Here is a 14,012-nt window from a genome sequence, read left to right on the forward strand (position 1 = left end):
TTATAACTTGCGGGGATGGTTAGTTCGGGATTTGGAAGGGTTCGGGTTGAAATCGGAACACTTGGTTTCTTAAGGTTGGCTAAAAAGGCCAAGTTTGACTTCGGTCAGCATTTTGAGCAAACGACCTCGGAATCAGGATTTGACGGTTCTAATAGGTTCGTATGATGATTCCGGACTTGGGAGTATGTTCGGAGCGGGTTTTGGATGACCCGGGAGCATTTTGGCGCCTAATAGTGAAAATTGATTCTTTGAAGGTTTTTAAGTTCTTTAAATTTGGTTTGGAGTAGGTTTTGGTGATATCGAGGTCTGAATGGAATTCCGAGACCTGAAATAGTTTCATAATGTCATGTAAGACTTGCACGCAAAATTTGGCATCATTCCGAGTAGTCTAAGTATGATTCGGTGCATTCGGAGCAATTTGGAAACTTGAAGTTCATATCTTGATTCAATTTGGTTTTGGGGTGTAATTATTGGTTTTGTTGTTTTTTTTACACGTTTCAAGAGTTCGAGCAAGTCCGTATTATGTTTATAGACTTGTTGGAGCAGTTGGACGGGGTCCCTAGGGGCTCGGGTGAGTTTCGGACCGCCCGTAGTTAAGTTGAAACACACCAGATTTTCTGCTTCTGGTTTCCTTCTTCGCGAACGCGGTCAGACCCTCGTGTTCGCGATGAAGGATTTGGGAACTGGGGGTTTTTGCCCTTTGTGCTCGTGTATGCAGGGCCTCGTTCGTGGAGGCCTGGACCCTTTGGCCTTCGCGTTCGCGTTGGGCAGGTCGGGTTTGCGTAGAAGCCTGGGCCTGGGCAACCCAGTTGCCTTACGCGTTCGCGTGTTGGGCCTTGCGTTCGTGAGGAGTAGGCGACCCAGTGATTCGTGTTCGCACGGGTCTTCTCGTGATCGCATAGAGCCTTTTTCTGGGCTCCTCAGTTTAGCAATCGCGATCGCGAGAGTTTAGCCGCAATCGCGTATAAGGACCCCTGGGCAAAATCATCTTTAAAAAATGGGACTTAGGCTATTTTGGCTCATTTTCTTCCATTATTGGGTGATTCTTGGAGCTCTTAGAGAGGGGATTTCACTTAGCACTTTGAGGTAAGTAATTTCTACACAATGTGAGTTAAACACATAGTTTATGGGTAGATTATAACTGTAAATTAGTGAAAATCATGGGATTAGGTGAAAAAACTAGGTTTTTGATAAAAATGAAATTTAACCACGAAATTTGTTATGGAATTTAGTAAAAACCATATATTTGACATCATGAGGTTATGGGTAATAACTTTCTTCAAAAAAATTCGGAATCCGAGCACGTAGGCCCAGGGGTGATTTTTAGGGATTCTTCAAATAGGCTTGGGAAATCACTTGGATAGTTGGGATATGAACTTTTAAACTTATATTAATTATTTCATATGATATTTGACTAGTTTCGAGTCATTTGGCACCAAGTTGAGGATTTGGGCACAATCTTGGACCGGAAAGTAGGCTTTGAGGCGAGGTTAGTCTCTTTTCTAACCTTGTAAGAGGGAATTAACCCAATAGGTGAATTGATATGTGTTGCAATTTGTGGGGGGGCTACTTACGCACGAGGTGACAAGAGTCCGTACGTAGCTACTATTCATGCTTATGTCCGGGTAGTTTTAGGTTTGCACCATGCTTTGTGGACACCGTTATTTGATTATATTTGTTAATTGTATTGAACGGGGCTAAGTTGAGGATCTTAAGATTTCAAAAGTTTCAAGTTGAATTTCTTTATTTTGAAAAGAATTGAGGGATATTATGGTAACTTGAGAAATTTAAATTCAACTACGTCGCAAGTATTTTCCACGAGCCGGATAACCATTCCACTACTCTCATGGGAGCAGGCCATTCGCCTCGGCATGTTAATAGATGCATCTATGGTTCGTGTCGTTCGACCCTAGGCAGTGCACACAGTTATGTATACGTATATTTGGATCGGGTCGTACGTCCTCGGCATAATTCGTGCGTGATACTAATATTTGGAAGTCCCTTTGTATTTGATATTTATTTATTGGCTTGAAAAATTACATGTTTAAATGAGGAAAATAATTCGGTTCTTACTGGCGGTGAAAGGATTGTTTATTTAATTCTTACTCTGAGTTCTATTGTCATTTATATCTATCATGTTTAATTAGAATTTCACATTATTATATTATTGGCCCATAGTAAGTGTCGAAGTCGACCCCTCGTCACTACTTCTTCGAGGTTAGACTAGATACATACTGGGTACATATTGTTTATGTACTCACTCTACACTTCTACACTTAAATTTGCAGGATCTAAGGCAGGTGCATCTGGATATCAGTCCGGCGCGCACACTTGATTCCCAGTTCGAGACTTCACGGTGAGCTGCCTTGCGAGCCATTCCGTAGCAGCTGGAGTCTTTCTTTTGTTATATTTTTCTGTCCATTTCACTTCAGACAGTAGACTAGTATTCTTTTGTATATTCTACTAGAATGCTCATACACTTGTGACACCAGATCTTGGCACACACTAGTAGACTTGTGATTTTGGGTTTTATTTCTTTGATTATGATTGCATTCAGTTGCTTTCGTCTTATTATTTAGATCTGTCATTTCTTAAAACCTTTTTTTAATTAAGGGAAGTGATGGGTTTTCAATGTCTTAGCTTTATGTTTTGATGATCTAATAAACTTATTGTCAAAGAACTAGATGGGGAACCTGACACGCTTGGTACACATTGATAATCAACGGACTCCAGCTAATGTGAACTGCTGCAACTTTAGAAGATAGAGAACCAATAGAGGGACCTGATCCCTTGTGTTTCCTTGACAGCAGTACGAAAGTCAACTGTGTACAGCTGGAAAGTGACTGCCACAGAAACAGTGCACACAGTGCAACACAGTTCTGCAGTCACTTGTCTTTTGACCAACCAAGTGCTTACATCATTCAAGTGATGTCATCAAAGGTGTATTAACAAGAGTATTACAACAAAACATCACTTGAACACTTGAGAATTCACTTCAAGCATTGAAGCCATCTGATATTCGAGCATTCAATTCTCAAGTGCATCAAGAATAAAGTTCAACACTGCTACGGACCAGTTCCTAAATCTAGTATCTTATTGTCCTTAGTTGAGTTGTAACTTTGTAATTGTTCTTCATTGTATTCCTAATTTGCTTAGATAGAAGCATTGCTTAGGATGATCAAGATGGAGAACCTTTGCTAGTTCCAGGAGAAGTAATTGACATGACCTACTCATTGTTTAGGCATATGCTGAAGAAACGGGGGAGGAACCTACTCATTGTTCAGGCATATGTTGATGATATCATTTTTGGGGCAACAGCTGATTCACTGTGTGAAGAATTTGCAAAACTCATGGGAAGTGAGTTTGAAATGAGCATGATGGGTGAGTTGAATTTCTTCTTGGGTCTTCAAGTGAAGCAGCCCACAAAGGGTACATTCATTTGCCAGCAGAAATACATCAAGGAGTTCTTGAAGAGGTTTGATATGGAAGCATCAAAAGTGATAGACACTCCCATTGCAACTTCTACTCGACTGGACATGGATGAATCTGGCTCTTCTGTGAATCAAACCATGTATAGAGGCATTATTGGGTCTCTTCTTTACCTCACTGCCAGGAGACCTGATATTGTCTTTAATGTGGGGCTATGTGCAAGGTTTCAGTCAAATCCCAAGAAATCTCATCTGAAGGCTGCCGAAAGATTTTTGAGATATCTTAAGGGAACACAGGACCTGGTCCTGTACTACCCCTCAGGTGACAATTTTAATCTTGTTGGGTATGCTGATGCTGACTATGTTGGTTATCTTGTGGACAGGAAAAGTACTTCTGGAATGGCTCACTTTCTAGGATCTTGTCTCATCTCATGGAGCACAAGGAAGCAAAACTCAGTGGCTCTTTCAACAGCTGAAGAAGAATATGTAGTTGCAGCTTCTTGCTGTGCTCAGCTCCTATGGATCAAACAATAATTGGAAGATTTTGGTGTATACACTGACTGTGTGCCTCTTCTATGTGATAACACCAGTGCTCCCAACATGGCCAAGAATCCAGTTCAACATAAAAGAACCAAGCACATTGATGTGAGACATCATTTTCTAAGAGACAATGTGGAGAAGGGGCTTATCTGTATGAAGTTCTGCAGTACAGAAGATCAAATTGCAAATATCTTCACCAAAACATTGAGTAGGGAGCATTTTGAAAGAAATAGGGTGAAGCTGGGGCTATTGAAGCCTAATTGAGAACCTGATTCCCATCAGTTGGCTATGAAAGTCACCTTCAGATAATATTAGCTAAAGTGTTTTCCAGCCAAGTATAACTCACTTCAATACCGTTGCAGGTAGACACGCATGATGATTATAGAAGCTGTAGATGCATTGCATGGGAGGTAAAAGAGGATTGAAATTTTCAAAAGACGGGTTAAGAACCTGGTTCTTGTACCAAAGTTAGTAGTCCTGTGCATTCTTTAATACACATCTTAAAAAGATGCAAATATCAACTGCCATGTCATCCACCTTTTCAGACTCTGCTGTCACGCCTTTTCATTTCAAATCCTCTCCATCTCCCTCTGAAACGTTGCAACTTCCCACGCACTACCGCCATTTCAGAACCGGTTCCTATCTCTCTCCTCATAATTATCTTCTCTCATTAAACTCTCTTCTCTTGACCGATCATATTTCTCCCCTCAGACCTTCTCCAATAATTCTCAACTCTATCTCTCCAATGGCTGACAATCACTCCAAAATCCCTTCTTCAGTCGACACTAACCCAGAGAAAACCCTTAAGTCCTCCGTCCCTGATGAATCTTCTGTCACCATTCCCGTCTTAACCACTGAAACAACCTCCAACACAGATTTTCCTTCACTCTCTAGGTCTAATGCGACTGTCTCGACCTCTCTCTTCCTCTAAACGATGAGGACTCAGAAACCCCTAAAATCGATGATCCTTTGTCTCTATCAACTGAGCTTCTCACCAACCAAGGTAAAAGTGGAGAACAGGGTAAAGTTCCAAGGTCTGTAAAGGTTTCAGGGGCTAGGGTTGATCAATCTTCCGCCATTCTTACTTCAGATTCTGTGGTGACCATGGAGCCTCTAGAGGATGAAACCGTCGTGACCATTTTTGTTTTATCTGCAGATGGAATATTGCATAAGGTAATTTCAGGTGTACCCAAGTCTCAGAGGAATAAGACACAGGGGCTAGTGGAAGAAGGAGCCATGGTGTTGTTTGAAGGCTCTGCACTAGCAGAAACTACTGGGCCTTCTCGTGAAGGACCTGACCCCTCTCCGGAGGAAACAAGTCAAGGTTCCCACTCCTAGGTCAGTTCTGCTCCTGCACCTTCTCCACACTTTGCTGCTGAGCCCTTGGAAATTCTAGTTCCTGAGATGAGGTCTAGTGATGAGGAAGATCAAGACAACATTGCTCTTGATGCATTTATTGTCAAGCGAAGGGCAATAATCACTCCTGAGTCTTCTACTAAGCGACCTACTATTAGGTTGCAAGCAAAGGAAGCTTATGAGTCTGCCCTCCAAAAGAGCAAAAGGAGCAGTAAGAAGAAAAAGAAGAGGTTGGTGAAAAATGGTGAAGTAGTATGTGATAAGAGTGTCCCTGTGGTGGAAGTGGATGAGGAAGCAACAGAGGAACCTAGTTCCTTGGTGAAAAGGTCCCAGAAAAAGAAACAATCTGTTTCAGTGGAGGATGTTACAACCCCCGGTTCAAAGTTAAAAGATGTTGTGAGTGAACCATCAGTTTCTGATGAGGATATTTTGGTCAAGTCTAGTGGAAAAGCAAAATCAAGTGTTGTGAAGTCTGGCAAGAGAAAGTTGGAACCTGCGAAGGAACCTGGTTCTACAAAGAGAGTGAGAAGTGAAACTAGTTCTGCTTCAGAATGTTTGAGGCATCAAAAGGTCTTGTTGGATCGCACTTTTGACCTAGCAATCTCTGATATGGCTGGCATGAGACAAGTAATTGAGATGGTTGAGTTTCAACGGTGGGGGCATCTGTTCCATTTAGATGCGTCGAAAGTGTATGAGGATGAGGTTCAAAGCTTCTATGATGACCTCTTTCCCGTTGATACCGACCACATTTGTGCCTTCGTTAATGGGGTGGATATCGTGTTTGATGTGGCTCTGCTTGGAGACATTCTTAAAGTCCCTACTGTTGGTGTGTCTTCAATAAAGGATGTGTGTAGTTCAAACTTCAGAAATGCAATTATAAAGGAAGGAGCAAACCAACAGGGGGAACGGGTTCACAAGAAAGCCTTGTTGCCTGTTTATCAGTTGTTGTTCGAGCTAGTAAACAAAGTTCTTCTACCCTGTGCTGAGAGGAGGTCCATGGCTTCAAAATTAGACTTGTATCTAATGGAGGCACTAGATGGATTTTCAGCTGCGAATCTGCCTGCTATCATGATTGAGCACATGCAGAAGGTAGCAACTTTCAAGGATGGCAATCATGGTCTTCCGTATGGGTTCCTCCTTACGCACATGTTTAAGTTCTTCAAAGTGCCACTGGGACAGTGCAAAGTAGGGACCAAGAAGCAGACCTTCTCTCAGACAACTTTGGAGGAATGTGAGTGCATCGAGAAGAATGGAGGGGTAGGTAGTACATCGACAATCTCTCAGCTCTTCAATGCTCACAATAGCGCAACTAGGATGATTCGAAGAGGCGAGGAACGCTATCCTGGAAGGTCAGCAGGCCCAAGGGGCCCCAGGGTCAAATGAGGAGATAGCTCGTTTGACAAAAGAAATTGATGATCTCAGGGCACAAGTGGAGAACCTGAAAGAGCAACTGCTCACCGAGAAAAAGTCGGCGAATGCCCGAATAGACCTAGTTCTCCAAACCCTTGCTGCAGCGTCCAAGCCCTCTACTCCTAGTGCCCTCTAAGCAACCCCTTTCAGTGACCAGTTTCTGGATTTTCCTTTCTTGTTCTAATGACTTAGCAGTTGTTTTTGTTTATTTTGTTTTGATGTGGATGGGATGTACCGGTACTGCTCCCGATGACAACAGTCCAATCTTTGCCTTTGCTGTATAGCAAAGGCATATGTTTTATATATAAAAACTATCCTCTTTTGCTATGTAAATGCTTATGTTCTCTGTTTCTCTTTTCTATCATGTTGTGTGCACATATGTGGCATGAGTTAGCTAGGCTAGACTTCTTTATGCTAATTGCCTGCTTGTGTATTTTTAATGATGCCAAAAGGGGGAAGTATAATTGAAACAGGGATCTGATTATGGGGGAAGCATAAACTCAGGGGGAAATTGTGAAGTTCCTGTTGCTTCATCTGGTTATTTCTGTTCTAAAAAACTGTTATCAATGTCTAAGTCTGTCATCATCAAAAAGGGGGAAATTGATGGGCTTTCAATATCTTAGCTTTATGTTTTGATGATCTAACAAACTTATTGTCAATGAACCAGATGGGGAACCTAACACGCTTGGTACACATTGATAATCAACGGACTCCAGCTAATGTGAACTGCTGCAACTTTAGAAGATAGAGAACCAACAGAGGGACCTGATCCCTTGTGTTTCCCTGACAGCAGTACGAAAGTCAACTGTGTACAGCTGGAAAGTGACTGCCACAGAAACAGTGCACACAGTGCAGCACAGTTCTGCAGTCACTTGTCTTTTGACCAACCAATTGCTTACATCATTCAAGTGATGTCATCAAAGGTGTATTAACAAGAGTATTACAATAAAACATCACTTCAACACTTGAGAATTCACTTCAACCATTGTAGCCATCTGATATTCGAGCATTCAATTCTCAAGTGCATCAAGAACAAAGTTCAACACTGCTACGGACTAGTTCCTAAATCTAGTATCTTATTGTCCTTAGTTGAGTTGTAACTTTGTAATTGTTCTTCATTGTACTCCTAATTTGCTTAGCTAGAAGCATTACCGTAAACCCTTTATGTTTGTGTCGTGACTAGAGTTAGTCATGAGTTAAAGTCTTTGTAATAGGTGTATTGCAAAGTGGCTTGTAATAGGTGCATTACGAGTTAGTGAGGGATTAAGAGTTTAATTCCTATATTGCATAGGTTGTAATCTAAAAGTTTCTCATAGTGAAGTTGAAATCCTACCAGTGTAGGTCGTGGTTTTTTATCCCCTTGAGCAGGGATTTTTCCACGTAAAACTCCTTGTCTTATTTACTTACTATTTCATTAGCGTTCTCAGTGGAAACTCATAGAGGACCTGGTACTCTATAGTTTGGTGGACTCATATAAACTATCAGGAAGTTTAATTTCTTGAAAACATATTGAAAAGAGAATTCACGCGGTTAGTTCACTGTCGACTTGCCTAGCGGCGGCGCTAGGCGCCATCACGGCCTATATTAGAATTGGGTCGTGACAACATGGTATCAGAGCACTAGGTTCACATAGGTCTCACAAGTTATGGGAAGGCCTAATAGAGTCTTGCGAATCGGTACAGAGATGTCCGTATTTATCTTCGAAAGGCTATAGGGTGTTAGGAAGCTACTCCTTATTCATCTCTTATCGTGCAGTTGATGGTATACTAAGTTCTTTCTCTTATTCTCTCACAGATGGTGAGGATGCGCACGGCGGACGTTCCAGACCCGGGAGAAGTTGTCCCCTGTTGCTAGAAGCCGAGGCAGAGGCCGGGGGAGGGCATCAGCCCGAGGTAAGGGACGAGGGCGTCCCACAGTTGCCCCAGTTGCACCACTAGCGGATCTAGTGGAGGATCCCACTATTGAGAAGAAGGGCGAGGTGCCTACAGCAGAGCCTACCCCGGCCGATTTCATGTCAGCACTGGGCTTTCAGGAGGTCATGGGTCGTATGCTGCGGTTCATGGATACTATGACCCAGGCAAGTTTATTTCCAGCACACCCAGCCACATCACAGGCGGGAGGGGGAGCACAGACCCCTACTGCTCAGGCTCCTAGGCATGCAACTACTATATATCAGACCTCGGGTACTCTACCCGTGGGCGGGGCCCCGCCAGTGGCAGCAGCTGTACCTGAGCCTAGACCAGTTGTGGCCGGTGAGCCGCAGAAGCTTTTGGACAGATGGACTAGGCTACACCCTCCTGTCTTCGGAGGCGAGCGACATGAGGATCCTCAGGACTTCATTGATAGGTACAGGGACAGACTGCACAACATGAGTATATTGAAGTCCCACGGGGTGGATTTCACTACCTTTTAGCTGGAGGGCAGGGCCCGTAGATGGTGGAAGTATTATCTTCTTGGCAGACCAACAGGTTCTCATCCTATGACTTGGGACCAATTTACACAGCTTTTCTTGGATAGGTATATCCCACCCTCCCAGAGGGAAGAGTTGCGGTGTCAGTTTAAGCAGCTCCAGCAGGGTCAGATGTCAGTGACCGATTATGAGGCGAGATTCTCTGAGTTGTCTAGCCATTTACTTATGATACTTCCTACTGACGCAGAGAGAGTGCGGAGGTTTGTTGTGGGGTAGCACTCCGGTATTCAGGCTAGTATGGCCCGGGAGGTTGAGATTAGGACTTTTCATTAGCTAGTAGTGGAGATTGCTCGGAGGATTGAGGGCTACCATCAGAAGGGTAGAGAGCAGATGCAGCGGGACAGAGGTCCTATTTTTCTAGAGAGTTTAGAGGTGCCCCGGCGGGGGGCAGAGGTCAGTTTGGGAGGGGTCAACCTAGCAAGCCCTCCTATCCAGCACCACCACCTCCTCGGTGTGCTCCAGCGCGACCCTATTTCAGTGCCATGCCAGAGAGTTTTTACCGCCCACCAGCTATTCAGGATTCTTTCAGTGGGTACTCAGGTCATCAGGGTTCTTCCAGCGCCTATTTCAGTGCCATGCCGGAGAGTTCATACCGCTCACCAGTTATCCAGTGTTCTTCCAGTGGGTATTCAGGCCATCAGGGTCAGACTTCGGGGCAGCAGTCTATGGTACCGAGAGGTTGTTACGAGTGTGAGGATCTAGGTCACATGAAGAGATTTTGTCCCAAACTTCGGGGCAAGGCAGTAGCAGGGTCATCAGACCATGATTTCAGCACCAGCCGTCCGACCGCCTAGAGGCGAAGGGAGACAGGTAGGGGCCGTGCTAGAGGTGGAGGCCAGGCAGGGGGAGGTCAGCCAGCTACTGTTCAGTCAGGCGGAGGCCAGCCAGTCGGTGCTCCAGCTAGGTTCTATGCTTTTCCGGCCATACCAGATGCAGTGGCCTCAGATACCGTGATCACAGGTATTATTTCTGTCTGTGGTAGGGATGCTTCGGTATTATTTGATCCAGGGTCTACCTATTCATATGTATCATCTCTGTTTGCTCATTTCCTAGATATTCCTCGTGAGTCCTTGGGTACTCCTGTTTATGTGTCCACTCCCGTGGCGATTCTATTGTTGTGAATTGGATCAATCGGTCCTATGTAGTCACCTTCTATGGTTACGAGACTAGAGAAGATCTTCTGTTGCTGGATATGACTGACTTTGAGGTCATCCTGGGCATGGACTTGCTATCCCCATATCACTTCATCCTTGATTTCCATGCAAAGATTGTTACCTTAGCAATGCCGGAGTTGCCTAGATTGGAGTGGAAGGGCTCATATGTCAGTACATCCAGTCGAGTTATCTCTTTTCTGAAGGCTCGACATATGGCCGAGAAGGGTTGTTTGTCTTATCTAGCTTATGTTCGGGATACTACCGCAGAGACTCCAGCGTTTGATTCAGTGCCAGTAGTCCAGGAGTTCGCTGATGTGTTTCCTTCTGACCTTCCAAGCATGCCACCAGGTCGTGATATCGACTTCTGTATCGATTTGGCTCCAGGTACCCATCCGATATCTATCCCACCGTACCATATGGCTCCGAAAGATTTGAAGGAGTTAAAAGAGCATCTTGAGGAGTTGCTAGCAAAGGGGTTCGTCAAACCAATTGTATCACCTTGGGGTGCACCAGTATTATTTGTGAAGAAGAAAGATGGGACTATGCGGATGTGCATTGATTATCGCCAATTGAACAAAGTTACCATTAAAAACAAGTACCCGTTGTCGTGTATTGATGATTTGTTTGACCAGTTGCATGGTGCTAGGGTGTTCTTTAAGATCGACTTGACCATTCGTTGAAGATTCAGGACTCGGATGTTCCGAAGACTGCTTTCTATACTAGATATGGCCATTATGAGTTTCTAGTGATGTCCTTTGACTTGACTAACGCCCCAGTGGTGTTTATGGATTTGATGAACAGGGTGTTCAGGCCTTATATTGATTCATTTGTCATTGTCTTCATTGATGACATTTTGATCTACTCGCGTAGCATGGAGGAGCATGTGCGGCATTTGAGAGTGGTACTCCAGACCTTGCGGGAACAGCAGCTACATGCTAAGTTCTCCAAATGTGAGTTTTGGTTAGATTCTGTGGCATTCTTGGGGCATATTGTTCAGGCAAGGGTATTAAGGTGGATCCCAAAAAGATTGAGGTAGTTCAGAGTTGGCCTCGTCCCATTTCAGCGACTGAGATCAGGAGTTTCTTGGGGTTAGCAGGTTATTATCGTCGGTTTGTGGAGGGCTTCTCATCCATTACAGCACCTTTGACTAGATTGACCCAGAAAGGTGCTCCGTTCTGTTGGTCCGATGATTGTGAGGCGAGCTTTCAGAAGCTTAAGACAGCTTTGACTGCAACACAGATTTAGTGTTGCCTTCCGGTTCGAGGATGTATACATTGTATTGCGATGCTTTGCGTGTTGGCTTGGGCTGTGTACTGATGTAGGAGGGGCGAGTTATTGCATATGATTCACGCCAGCTGAAGATCCATGAGAAGAATTACCCTGTGCATGATCTAGAGTTAGCCGCGATTGTTCATGCTCTTAAGATCTGGAGGCATTATCTTTTTAGTGTGTCCTATGAGGTTTACACTAATCATCGCAGCTTGCAGCATCTGTTCAAGCAAAGGGATCTCAACTTGAGGCAGCGCAGATGGCTTGAGTTTGGATTATGACATCACCATTCTTTATCATCTGGAAACTCAAATGTAGTCGTGGACGCCTTGAGCAGAAAGGAAGAGAGTATGGGTAGCTTGGCATTCATTTCAACAAAGGAAAGGCCACTAGCTTTGGACATTCAGTCCTTGGCTAACAGACTTGTGAGGTTGGATATTTCAGAGCCCAGCCAAGTTCTTGCATGCGTCGTTGCCCAGTCTTCACTATTGGAGCAGATCAAGGCTCGACAGTTTGATGATCCGCATTTATGGTTCTCAGAGAGACGATACTACAGGGTGGTGCCAAGGAGGTTTCTATCAGCGAGGATGGTGTTCTACGACTCCAGGGTCGTCTATGTGATCCTAATGTCGATAGCTTGAGAGGGAGGATTCTTGAGGAGGCAGATAGTTCTCGGTATTCCATTCATATAGGTGCTACAAAGATGTATCGCGAGCTGAGGAAGCATTATTGGTGGCGGCAGATGAAGAAAGATATAGTTGAGTATGTAGATAGGTGCTTAAATTGCCAGCAGGTTAATAGGACCATTTGAGGTGTTGAGACGAGTTGGGGAGGTTACTTATGATCTTGCTTTACCTCCCAGCCTATCGGGAGTTCATCCGTTTTTTCATGTGTCTATGCTCCTGTAACGACCTGACCGGTCGTTTTGAGCTCTAGCGCGTCGTTCAGCAGTTTGAAGCCTTGAGTAGCTTCACTTCAGGTATTATGACTTGTACATGTGGTCCGAATTAAATTCCAGGAAGTTCGGAGTTGATTTGGAGAGAGAAATCTCATTTCGGAAGCTTTAAGTTGAAAGAATTGACTAAGATTGGATTTTTAAGTAAACGACCTCGGAATTGGGATTCGAAGGTTCCAGCAGGTTCGTATGATGATTTCGGACTTGGGCATATGTCCAGATCGGGTTTTGGGAGACCCCGAAACGTTTTGGCACCTATTGAGGAAGTTAGCATTTTTGAAAGAATTTCATAAGTTTGGGTTGAAGTGCATCTCAGTGTTATCAATGTGCGTTTGGGATTCCGAGTCTGGGAATAGCTCCGTACGGTGATTCTGGTGTTGGGAGCGATCGGAAGTGAATTCGAAGGTCCGTGGGTCATTTTGGAGTCATTTGGCTAAAGATAGAAATTTGAAGGTTTTTGGGAAGTTTGACCGAGAGTTGACTTTTTGATATCGGGGTCGGATTCCGATTTCGGAAGTTGGAGTAGGTCCGTAATGTCAAATATGATTTGTGTGCAAAATTTGAGGTCAATCGGACGTGATTTGATAGGTTTAAACATCGAAAGTAGAAGTTTGAAATTTTAAAGTTCATTAAGCTTGAATTGGAGTGCGATTCATGGTTTTAGCGTTGTTTGATGTGATTTGAGGCTTCGAGCAAGTCCGTATTATGTTTTTAGACTTGTGCGGGTGTTTGGTTTGGAGCCCCGGGGGCTCGGGTGAGATTCGGGATAGCTTCGGAGAGATTTGCTAAGAAATGGGATTGCCGGTACTAGTATGGTCGCATTTGCGATGTCTTGGTCGCAAATACGACAATCGCATTTGCGAAGGTAGGCTCGCATTTGCGAACCTGGATCTGCTGAGGGAAGATCGCATTTGCGAGGGGGTTATCGCATTTGCGATGCTATCCTCTTCGCATTTGCGGGGCTTTTGTCGCAAATGCGACGATGACAGGGGGGAGCAGGCTTCACATTTGCGAAGCTTTTGTCGCAATTGCGAGTTCGCATTTGCGAACCTGATGTCGCAAATGCGACATCAGAGGCCTGGACACAGCTTTTAAAAACGTGCCTTAGGCCATTTATTTCATTTTATCTCTACACTTGGGCGATTTGGGAGCTTTCAAAGAGGGGATTTCAACCTAGCATTGTGAGGTAAGTTATTTCTACTCAATGTGAGTTTAATACTTGGGTTTTGGGTAGATTAACGCACAAAAATTAGTAAAAATCATGGAATTTTGAGTAAAACCTAGGGTTTTGATAAAAACAAGATTTAACCACGAAATTTGTTAGGGAATGGAGTAAAAATCATATATTCTTGATCCTTAGGTTATGAGTAAAAACTTTCTTCAAAAATTTCCGGAATTCGGGCACGTGGGCCCGGGGATGAATTTTAGGA

This window comes from Nicotiana attenuata, unplaced genomic scaffold, assembly GCF_001879085.1.
Source record: "Nicotiana attenuata strain UT unplaced genomic scaffold, NIATTr2, whole genome shotgun sequence".
Classification (NCBI taxonomy): Eukaryota; Viridiplantae; Streptophyta; class Magnoliopsida; order Solanales; family Solanaceae; genus Nicotiana; species Nicotiana attenuata.